This window comes from Echinops telfairi, unplaced genomic scaffold, assembly GCF_000313985.2.
Source record: "Echinops telfairi isolate 266 unplaced genomic scaffold, ASM31398v2 ScPeMD7_7407;HRSCAF=8445, whole genome shotgun sequence".
Classification (NCBI taxonomy): domain Eukaryota; kingdom Metazoa; phylum Chordata; class Mammalia; order Afrosoricida; family Tenrecidae; genus Echinops; species Echinops telfairi.
In genome coordinates, this window is record NW_022111307.1 from 8481021 (window position 1) to 8491637 (window position 10617).

The window sequence follows — 10617 nt, forward strand, 5'->3', positions numbered from 1 at the left end:
ACCCCAGACGCTATACTTTTTGATAGCCGGGCACCATCAGCTTTCTTTGCCACATTTGCTTATGCACCCATTTGTCTTCAGTGATCCATTCGACACCTTGTGATCACAACCTCTTTAAAGCGTAGAAGATTAAATCTATCATTTTGAGCACTGAGGTGCGTCTAACCCCAAGCCATGGTATTTCCAATCGCCTCATACGCGTATGAAAGTTGGATATTGAAGAAGGAACACTGAAGACAGATCGGTGCATTTAAATTATGGTCAGACTAGAAGAACAAACACGTTGCCCTCGCCTTTGAAGAAATACAGCCAGAAGGGACCTGAGAGGCAGGATGGCAAGATTTTAGTCACGTTCTTTGGATAAGTTGTCAGGAGACACCGGTCCCTGGAGAAGGACATCCCGCTTGGTAAAGTAGAGGGTCAGCCAAAAAGAGGAAGACTTTGAAGGAGATGGGTGGACGCAGTGGCTGCAACAGTGGGCTCACACGTGACCATGGTGAAGGTGGGGCAGGACCTGGTGGTGTTTCGCTCTGTGACAGACGGGGTCGCTGTGAGTTGGAGCTGCCTCACTGGGACCTCAGAATGAGAAGAATATTCAGAAGTGTAGGAAATCTCAAAAATATCCTCATGCCTGTTTTATGGTTTGTTTTCTTTTAAAGACTATTATAAACAGAATGAGCATTTAGCCTCTCAGTGGTGCCACCTTCAAGCAGGAAATGGCAGTATTCATTTTCTGAGCCTCTAGGTGCTAAGTACAGTGCTGGGCATTTTCAGTATAACCTCATTGAGCTTTCTCGATCATTCTACAAAGTAGGATTGACTTACATCATCCCCCTCCCCACAATATATGTGGAGGACCCCTGGTGGCAGAGTGGATTATGAGCTGGGCTACCAAGCATAAGATCAACAGTTTGAAACCACCAGCCGCTCTGTGGACGAAAGATGAGACTTCCAACTCCTATAAAGGCTTACAGTCCAGAAACCCACTGGCGCAGTTCAACCCTGATCTGTAGGGCGCTATGATTCAGAATCAGCTAGATGCCAGTGAGTTTGAGGTCTTGGGGGGCGGGGGTGGGGGTGGAAAATGCATGTGAGTATGGCTAGTGATTCTCAGTGATTCTTTTTTTCTCTCCTTTTTTAACATTTTATTAGGGGCTCATACAACTGTTATCCCAATCCATACACACATCAATTGTGTAAAGCACATTTGTACATCGTTTCTTAAGACATTTTCTCTCCATTTAAACCCCCGACATTAGGTCCTCATTTATCCCCTCCCTCCCCGCTCCCCCCTCCCTCATGAGCCCTTGATAGTTTATAAATGGGTATTTTGTCATATCTTGCCCTGTCCGACGTCTCCCTTCATCCACTTTTCGGTTGTCTGTCCCCCAGGGAGGAGGTCACACACAGTTCCATGTAATCGGTTCCCTCTCTCAGTGATTCTTGTAGTCATCCCTCGTAATATAATCTGATGTGATCAGTCAGTTATAAAGGGATTAGAGTGGGCGGTGACAACCTTGCTCCGGTCACGGCCCTGACCAGATAGAAGGTGTTTTCCTGAGTGTGGCCAGCATCACCATTTATTATAGAAAAGATAAAAAGAGTAAGAAGGGAGCAGAAAAGATGGGACCTCAATTCCACCACAAAAAAGACCCAGGAGCACTAGGTCCCAGTGCTGAGACGCTCCTAGACCCAGAGGAAGACTGGCAACAAAATACATGGAGATCTCCAAAAACTACTCAGCCCACAGATGCTGACAGGAGACAAGAACCGTCCCCAGAGCCAGGGAAGAGAAGTCTTCCCTTAGAGCTGGTACCCTGAATTTAAACTTCTCGCCTCCGAAACTGGATGGAAATAAATTTATTAAAGCCATCCATGTGTGACATTTCATTATCACAACACTTGGAAACGAAGACAGTAAAACCCCAAAACCCAAGCCCGCTGCCATTGAGCCAATTCCCACTCACAATGACCCTATCTAGGGCTTCCCAGGCTGTAACTCTTTATGCGAACAGAGAGCCTCATCTTTCTCCCAGGGAGTGGCTGGTAGGTTTGAACCACCAACCTTATGGTTAGCAGTCCAATACTTACCCTACATTGCCATCAGGGCTCCTTATCTAAGATAGTAATGACTATGAAAAACATTTTGTTGATGAGGAGATAGTCTCATAGAGGGTAAGTTATACCAGGTCTGACCTGCAGAGCTGTATTAATGGAAAACAGTGCCTATGGAAATTTTTAGTTGAAAATTGCTGCGTGATCTATCAAACCTGGCGAAGGCAACTGCCCTGGCAAATAGAAATTGCTCATTGATGCCCTCCATCAAGTGGCGCCCAGGGTAAGTGGCACGCCTTCAATACCCCTGCACCCACCTAAATATGTGGGAGGTCATGCAAAATTCAGACCCAGTCTGATTCCAGAGTTCAGGAAGTTTCACCCACATCTCACTTCGGAAGTACATGCATGTACCAGACCAGATGGACTCTAGCAATCTTCCCAGCTCCAAATCTGTGACTGTGTTAGTCTGGGTTGACTAGAAAAATAAATTGATAGACAGTCATATATGTGTAATGAAAGAGTTTTATATCAAAGAGCAATTGAATATTGAGAAAACATCCCAGCCTAGTACAGATCAAGTCCATAAGCCCGATATTAGCCCATATGTCTGATACCAATCTATAAATTCCTCTTCAGACTCATGAAACACATGCAATGATGCTGAGTGCAGTGCAGGAAGATCACAGGCCAGTGGGTAGAAAGTCTTGAGGATTCAGTGGTAGTGGAAGCATCTCAGCACTGGCAGGGGTCTCTACGTGGCTCCTCCAGCTCTGGCTGCATCAGCATAGCTCCATTTGCTAGTGGTGTCTCACAGGGAGTGTACGTGTCCTACCTCCATTGAGCTATTTATCTCCTCTCCTTAGCAGCTCCAAATGAGGTCATCAAGCTGCGACCTGATTGACGGGCTAAACTCCACCCCTTCACTCTTAAGTCTCAGATTGACAACAGATTATGTAACTACCACAGTGACTAAGGTGGACCAATAAATAAGCTTGAAAAAACTGGGTCCTGTCAACCTCATTTGAAACATCGACCTAGATTCTTGGGAGAAAGTCACCTATTTTTTTTTTTTAATCTTCCTGCCTCACCTCTGGCTCCAGCCTGGGCTCAGCATTCTTCCTGGGCTAAGAGGAACTCCCTCTCAATCCTTGGTGGACTCAGCTCAGGGAGACCAAGGCAGCTGCTGCCTGAGTGAGAATCACTAGATCAATCCAGCCACTGCTCTCCCTCAGTCCTGCACTCAATCCTCCCTCAGCCCTCTCGCTCAGGGAAGCCCAACACCCAGCTGGGCGGGCCCATGGTACCTGTAGGCCTGAATGCACACGTTGTTGAGGCAAAGACACGGGTCTTGCCCAGAGACCTCTGTCTCCTTGACAGAGAATCGGGTGATCCTTATAGCAGATAAGGAAGAAGCCATGCAACATCCTGGCACAGAGCAGCGAACTAACAGAGAGGATGGCGGGGCTGAGTCCAAGCCGAGCTATGTTGTTCCCTCCTAAGAAGAACATAATACAGAGGATAGCACTGAAGCTATAGGCCAGGGAGAGTGGCAGGTCTGTCCAGACCACATGGGTGCAAACTAAGAGAGAAAGAGAGAGTAGACCTCATCATGGCCCACCAAGCCCTGGGAACGACATCTCTGCTTGGAGCAGCCAATGCGCAGAGAGGACTGTAGGACCAGCTCCACCATGAGACACGACACTCCCTCACTGACCCATAGCACTACAAGGGACAGCACAGGAGACACTGTGGAAAGTGAGCCTGGTCTGCCCCATACACAGTGGGGTGAACCACAAAGGGAGTGAGTGTAACAGGGCAGCAAGGGGAGCAAAGTAACCAAGTCCCCGAGGAATCCTGAAATAGACCTCTGACTCGGGGGACAGGGCTTGGCACCTGACCAGACCCAATTGGAAAACACGCCTAAGGGTCAGCAGACAGACCTGGAACTATCTATCAAGGTTTTTTGTTTGGCAAAAACAACAAACCCCGATAGATATTTCCAGGTCTGTCTGATGACCCTTAGGAGTCATTACCACAAATCAACTTTGGAACCTTTTCTTCGTTCTCGTACTTATTGTTATTAGTACCCCCACCCTCCTCTGCCATACCCACAAGAAACCATGAATCCAGTTACTGGCTCTCTAGATTTACCTGTCCTGGATTTCACGTACAGAAAGATACAAAAACAAGCATCAATAACAAAGTAAAACAGAGAAAAACCTCCATTGAACAGAAATAAAGTGTTAAAAGCTAGAATAAATTTAAAACGGGTCAAAAGGGAGGTGGGATAATAAGGTGTTAAATGTTCACCTAAATGCATCTGAAAGAACCCACTTTCTCACGCCCTCCGCATGATAGCCAGCAAGGCTACTCACATCCCTGATCTATGATCAGAGGCAATCACCAGAAGCTTAATCCATGGGCATTTCCCCTTCGTTTCTTTGAAACCCGGAAACTACATGGTTCCAAAGGGAGACCAACTGAGAAGATATTACTTTTTAACCTAACTCCATCTGCCGTAACAGACTTTACCATGCCCTCTGTCTGATAACAAGTCTAGTCACATCCCTTGACTATGGGCAGAGGGGATTTGCCAGAGGTGGAACCCCTGTGGGGACCCTGCACATGGATTTCAGGCTTCCAGTGTCACCCATCGCCTTCTGCAAACCAGACGTTCACAAGTTAAGTTTCCGTACAGTTCCCTCCTTCAGATTTGGATTTTATTATTTACAATCCTTGGCTTGCACAGGCTGGGGTGCTTCTTCCATGTGGACTCAGTCAATGGCTCAGAAGCAAACGTTTTCAAGGGTGCTTTGAGGGTTCCAGCCGTCCAAGATCCTGCTTTTAAAAACACAGATCCTTGCCTCCCAGACTAGACCAATCAAAGCGTTTAAAGTTGGGGCTTTTAACAAAGCCAAACCCAGAGACATGAAGTCATTTCTGACTCCTAGCCCCCCCTGGAGGCCGGAGAACTGCTCAGGAGAATCCCTAAGCTTGTCCATCTTTATGGGAGCAGACTGCATCGCCTTTCTCATTCAGAATCGCTCGTGGGTTTGTTAGACCTCTCGGGGGAGAGCTAGACCTCGGTCCTCGGCTCCGCACGAGAAGGAATTCACGCTGAAGCCTGGTTTGTGATCCAAGTGGGTTTATAGAGCATGGAAGCAGTTTCGGGTTCTACAATAAATGGAACAAGCCAGACAGAGTCCAGCACAGTTGCGGGACTGTGGGACTGCGGCCTGTCCACTTTGGACTGCAGCCCGGCTGTGCTACAGCGTGTAGCAGCCGCTGGGAACGAGAGACCAGAGCAAAACCTATGGCCTTTTCAGGGGCCCCGTTGGACAATACTGGTCGACCCCATTGGCTGAATCAAATTTGCATGGCTTAGATGGGCCCAGCCAGGTGTAAAGCCCACTTAGGTGTACCACCCCTTCCTGGCCAGAAGCTTGAACCTCTGAGCATGCGTAATAGACACCCCAGTCCCTACGCTAGCTACCTAACAGGTTCGAGTCATTGACCTTTGGGTTAGCTGCTGAATAGTCACCACTGAGCCACCAGGGCTCCTCGGACTTTCCGTGTGGGGTAAAGTGAAAACCAAAAAGTAGTGAAGGGTCTTACAGAAGACAGACAAGCCTCACGAAGCCTCACTCGAGGGCAACACGCGGAGGAAGAGGAGCAGGGAGCTGGAAGGTGGCAGCTCCGCGGAAATCGGTGTTGTTGTTGTTGTTGTTGTTAGATGCCATCGAGTTGGTTCAGACTCCTGGAGACACAATGGACAACAGAGCAAAACACCACCTGGTCATGCGCCATCCTCACACTTGTTTTCTGTTTGAACCTATTGTGGCAGCGATTGTGCCAATCCGTCTGGCCCAGGGCCTTCCTTTTCCCTCTCCGGTCCACTTCCACGAGTCTGGGGTTCTTTCCCAGGCACCCCTCTCTCCTAACGACATGCCCGGAGCAGGTGAGCTAAGTCTTATCACCCTGGCCTTTGAGGAACACGCTGGCTGTACTTCTTCCGAGACAGATCTATGCATTCCTTGGCGGTCCATGGCACTCCCAACACCTTTCCCTCCAGCACCCTAAGGTGGTCAGTGGCTATAGCTATCCACAAGACTTTCAGGGACGAATTCTTCAGATGTGTTGTGTGGGATATAAAAAGGCTTTCCCCCAGCTTTGTCTTCCCCAAAGACATGCCAAACATGAGAGGCTGTTTGCCAGCACAAGTGGGGAGGTCAGATGCTTAGAGATATTCTCCCTGTAGGCCATCAGCCATCCAGAGCAATCAGACACTATTGTTGATTCCCACCGTAGGGTGGGCTCACTCCTTGCTGTTAGGGACAGTGGAGTGCTTCCCTTGAAAGCTTAGACTAAATCAAGTCTCCAGCTCAAGGGCAATCAAGGTCAGCCCTCCATCATGAATCTAGGATTCCCCCATCTTCTCACATGTACACCTTTAATCCCTCCTCTTCCTATAGCGTGTACATCCCTAGATTGTCCCCCTCCCATTACTGTATTACCTATAGTACAACCCCTTCCTGTGACGTATGTCTTTACCTGTAATTAGGGGGCCTAGATAAGCCTTGGTTAGTAATAAATCGCTTTCTCTTGTTCCTGCAATTCCCACCTTCCACATCCTCACATGGACAACCAAGTGGGGCTGAGGTGAGCATGCTACTATGAAATGTGTCCGACTCCTTTGTTTTACTCTCTCTTCTCTCTCTCTTATTCTCTATGACTTTACTACAATCTTTACTTATCATCGCCGTACCATTGCGCCTGCCGGCCTGTGATGATCTGTTAGAGGCTGATCCCCTGACAGTCCTAGTTTTTCTTATAGTTTGTTCTCAATCTGGAAGCTCTACTGAAACCTGAGCCTTTGGGGATGTGACGTACCAGTGACATAATTCCAGCGTCACAAGCCACCACAGTACAACCAACCCGCAGACAAATGGGGGCTGGAAACTTATACTAGATTCAAAACTGGAATGTGGGGATGCTGGCCTAGGGCACAAGTTGACTGCAGGGAGGGTGGGGCGGGGCGTGCAGAGGGTGGCATGGGAGGGAAAGGGGTATGAATAGTCATGCAAATGACTCACTTTTTATTGCACCAAGGCCTGCCCTGAACTCGCAGCCCTGCACCTCACAGTCACTGTTTACTGGCCATCGCTCCGCCCAGGCCACCATCCGCTCCACGTGTGACCTGGAAGCCCAACCTTTGTGGATCACTTCAGAGGGATTTCCCTCACGTCTGTCCCCACCGCTTTTATCTAGATATCATTCCCATACCAAAGAATTCGCTCGTTACAAGTATATGCCTCGGTGGTTTTTCAAACAGACTGCAAGTTTGTCATCTAAACTTTAACCTATAACGTTTCCATATATCACCGCCATCAAATTTTAGAACGTTTTCATGACTCTACAGAGAGCCCATTCTCCTCAGTTTCTGCCCCTTGGCCCTTCTTCCTCTGTGATCCATCCTAACTGCAAACCCAAACCAGCGGCCATGGGGCCAACTCTGACCCACAGCAACCCTGCCGGCTGGAGTAGAACTGCTCTCTGGTCTGTTGAGGCTGTAAATCCTCATAGGAGGAGTGTGTTCGTCTGGGGTGACTAGAGAAACAAAGCCAGAGACATTCCTCTATACAGTGAACCCTCGCCACTTCGAGCTTCGACTTCCCGGCTTCACTCTATCGCGGTTTTTGGGTAACAGCACCCACTGCCTACACCCGCTCCTTCAGAGGAAAAAGACGGCGACCCACCTGTAGAGTACATCCCTTAAGTCATTTCATAGGCTATTGATTACAGTATTTGTAAGAACTATGTATAATAATACTGTATGTGAAATATGTAATACTGTAAACTAGATGCCATAAATAATATAATAAATAATAAATGATAATTGTAACGTCCAAAATGTTTTACTGTATTTTCCCTTTTTCGTTTAATAAATTGGGTAATACGAGTGTAATGGTGACTAAAGGGTGTTTTTTCATGTCCTCTATGCTCTAACTACAAAAATATTTGATTTACAAATAAGGAATCCTACTTCGCGGAATTTCATTTATCACGGTAGGGTCTAGAACCGATTAACCGCAATAAACGAAGGTTCACTGTATATAAGAAGGAGCTTTATATACGAGAGCAATTGAATATTGAGAAAACATCCAGCCCAGTCCAGATCAAGTCCATACATCTGATATTAGCCCATATGTCCAATGCCAATCTATAAAGTCCTCTTCGGACACACGAAACACATGCAATGACACCAAATGCAGGAAGATCACAGGCCAGTGGGTGGGAAGTCTTGTGGGTCCAGTGGTGTTGTAAGCATCTCACCGCTGTCAGGGGTCTCCACGTGGCTTCCCCAGGTCGGGGGCTCTGGCTGCATCAGGGTAGGTCCCTGTGGCTTCTCCTCAGGGATGTCTCTCCCCTCCAGGGAGCAATACAGGAGTTCCCCGAATCCTCCGGAGAAGGCCAGACTCACACAGAGGCCTCATTGGCTATCACCTGATTGACAGGTTAGACTCCACCTCTTCACTCTTAATCCTCAAATTGACAAACTATTATATAACGACCACAAGGAGACAGCCTCATCTTTCTCCAAAGAAGTGGCTGGGGCATTTGAACTGCTGACCTTGTGGTTACAGCCAATGCATAACCCACTACACTATTGGGGCACCTTCACTGCCATTGAGTTGATTCCAACTCATTGTGACCCCATAGGACAAGGTAGAACTGCCCCTGTGGGTTTCCAAGACTCTTAACTCTTTGCCTCTTCTTGCTCCCGAGGAGTGACCTGATAGTTTCAAACTGCTGACCTTGTGGTTAGCAGCTCAACGTGTAACCACTACACCAGCAGGGCTCCTATTGCTTCACATGCTCACTACCATGACATCAATGCCGATTCATAGTTTCCCACACTGCAATTCTTTACGGGGGCAGAAAGTTCCGTCTGTCTCCCTCAGAGCCGCTGATGGTTTCAAACTTCCCACTGTGCAGATCGCAGCCTGACACCTAACCACGACCCTGCCAGGGCTCCTGTTGGTTCACACTGGGCATCTACTCATTTACCTTCTGTCTGTGCAGATTAGCCGACTCTGGCTAGTTCACATAATGGAGGCACCTAGTCCCTTCCAACTGACTTCTACTAGCTCTTGGCATTCGTAATGTGCTCCGTCCCATTTGTAGCCATTCCTCTTTCTTTTCAGGCCACACAATCCCTCGGTGGACGGACACACACCCTTTCTCCACTCACCAGTTGATGTTGGTCCCTGCGTGGGTTGTTTCCATGTTGCGGCTCAGGACACGTTTTCTTTTCCTTGGGCATATACTGAGGATCCGACTACAAGTCACACGATAACTCTGTGTCTGACCAACTAAGGAACTGCCCGACTGCTTTCCAAAAGAGGCTGCGTCGTTTGACATTCTCCATAAGATTTCTTCCCTCGAGCTCTTGAATGGATTTGGTGAATGGGGGCCCAGGTAGCTAGCTATCAGAGGGCAGAGATCGTGAGGATGGGGTATTTATCCCAGTGTGTGTGTGTGTGTGTGTGTCCACGGCACTGCCATGAGCCAGCTACATTGCTGGAGACCCTCCCCACAGATCTTCTCTGTCCCTTTTGACATGCTAAGCCCGGAGTGGAGAGGGTGCCCTGCTGTCACTGCCCTCCGAGCGAGCGCTGCACTGGCCTGACGGCTTCCCTTTTGGCAAACACTCTCTTTATCGGACTCTTCTAGTTGTGCCGGTGTCCTAAATGTGGAACCACTAACAGAAACGTCAGGGATTCAAACCCACCAGTCGTCCTGAGATAGAAAGAAGAGGCTGCTGTTTCAGTCGAGATTTACAGCTTCAAAACCCCTAGCTTGGCTCCGAGTCAGAACTCTTTGACAATGGGTTTGGTTCCAGGCTTCGGTTCCATTCACCCCATCTGAGTGAGCCACCTGTTTGGGGCCTGGGCTCTTCGCTAGTACAACCACCCTTTGTCCTCCATCTGGAACAAGTGGGGAAACCGAGGCAAGGGTGGCTAAGTAACTCGTTGGCGGTGGTCTGGGATTGGGATCCCTGCAGGTTGGTTGCGAGGGCGGTTGGAACAAACGAAAAGGAACAGGTTGAGTACAGACGACCAGGGGCACAAGGGCAGCTGACCAGAGATGGAGCTGGGAGGCCACTGTGTGGGTGGGCAGAGAGCAGGGGAGACACCGGGTTCTGGCCAGGTTGAAACAGCACGGTACATTCTGAGGGGGAGAAAGTGCCCAGAGTGAGTGTCTGTCCCACCCCCGCAGTTGGCTGGGGCTGCCCAGGCTGAGGCTGAAGACAGTCTCACCAGGGGCAAGTTCCAAAGTGGTGTCCCAACCTGTCCCAGGCCAGAACCCCCAGCCCTGCAAAGCTGCCAGGCCCAGGTGTGGCTGGTGTGACCAGAAGAATTCACTTACTCTATTTGGAAATGGCTCCGGGGGCTTGCCTCACTTCTGGACGCTCTGTGGAAGTGGTGGCCTAAAAGCAGAGGTCAGGTGGCATGGGAGATAAAGGGAAGCAATAGAGGGAAGGGCTGGGCACAGCCG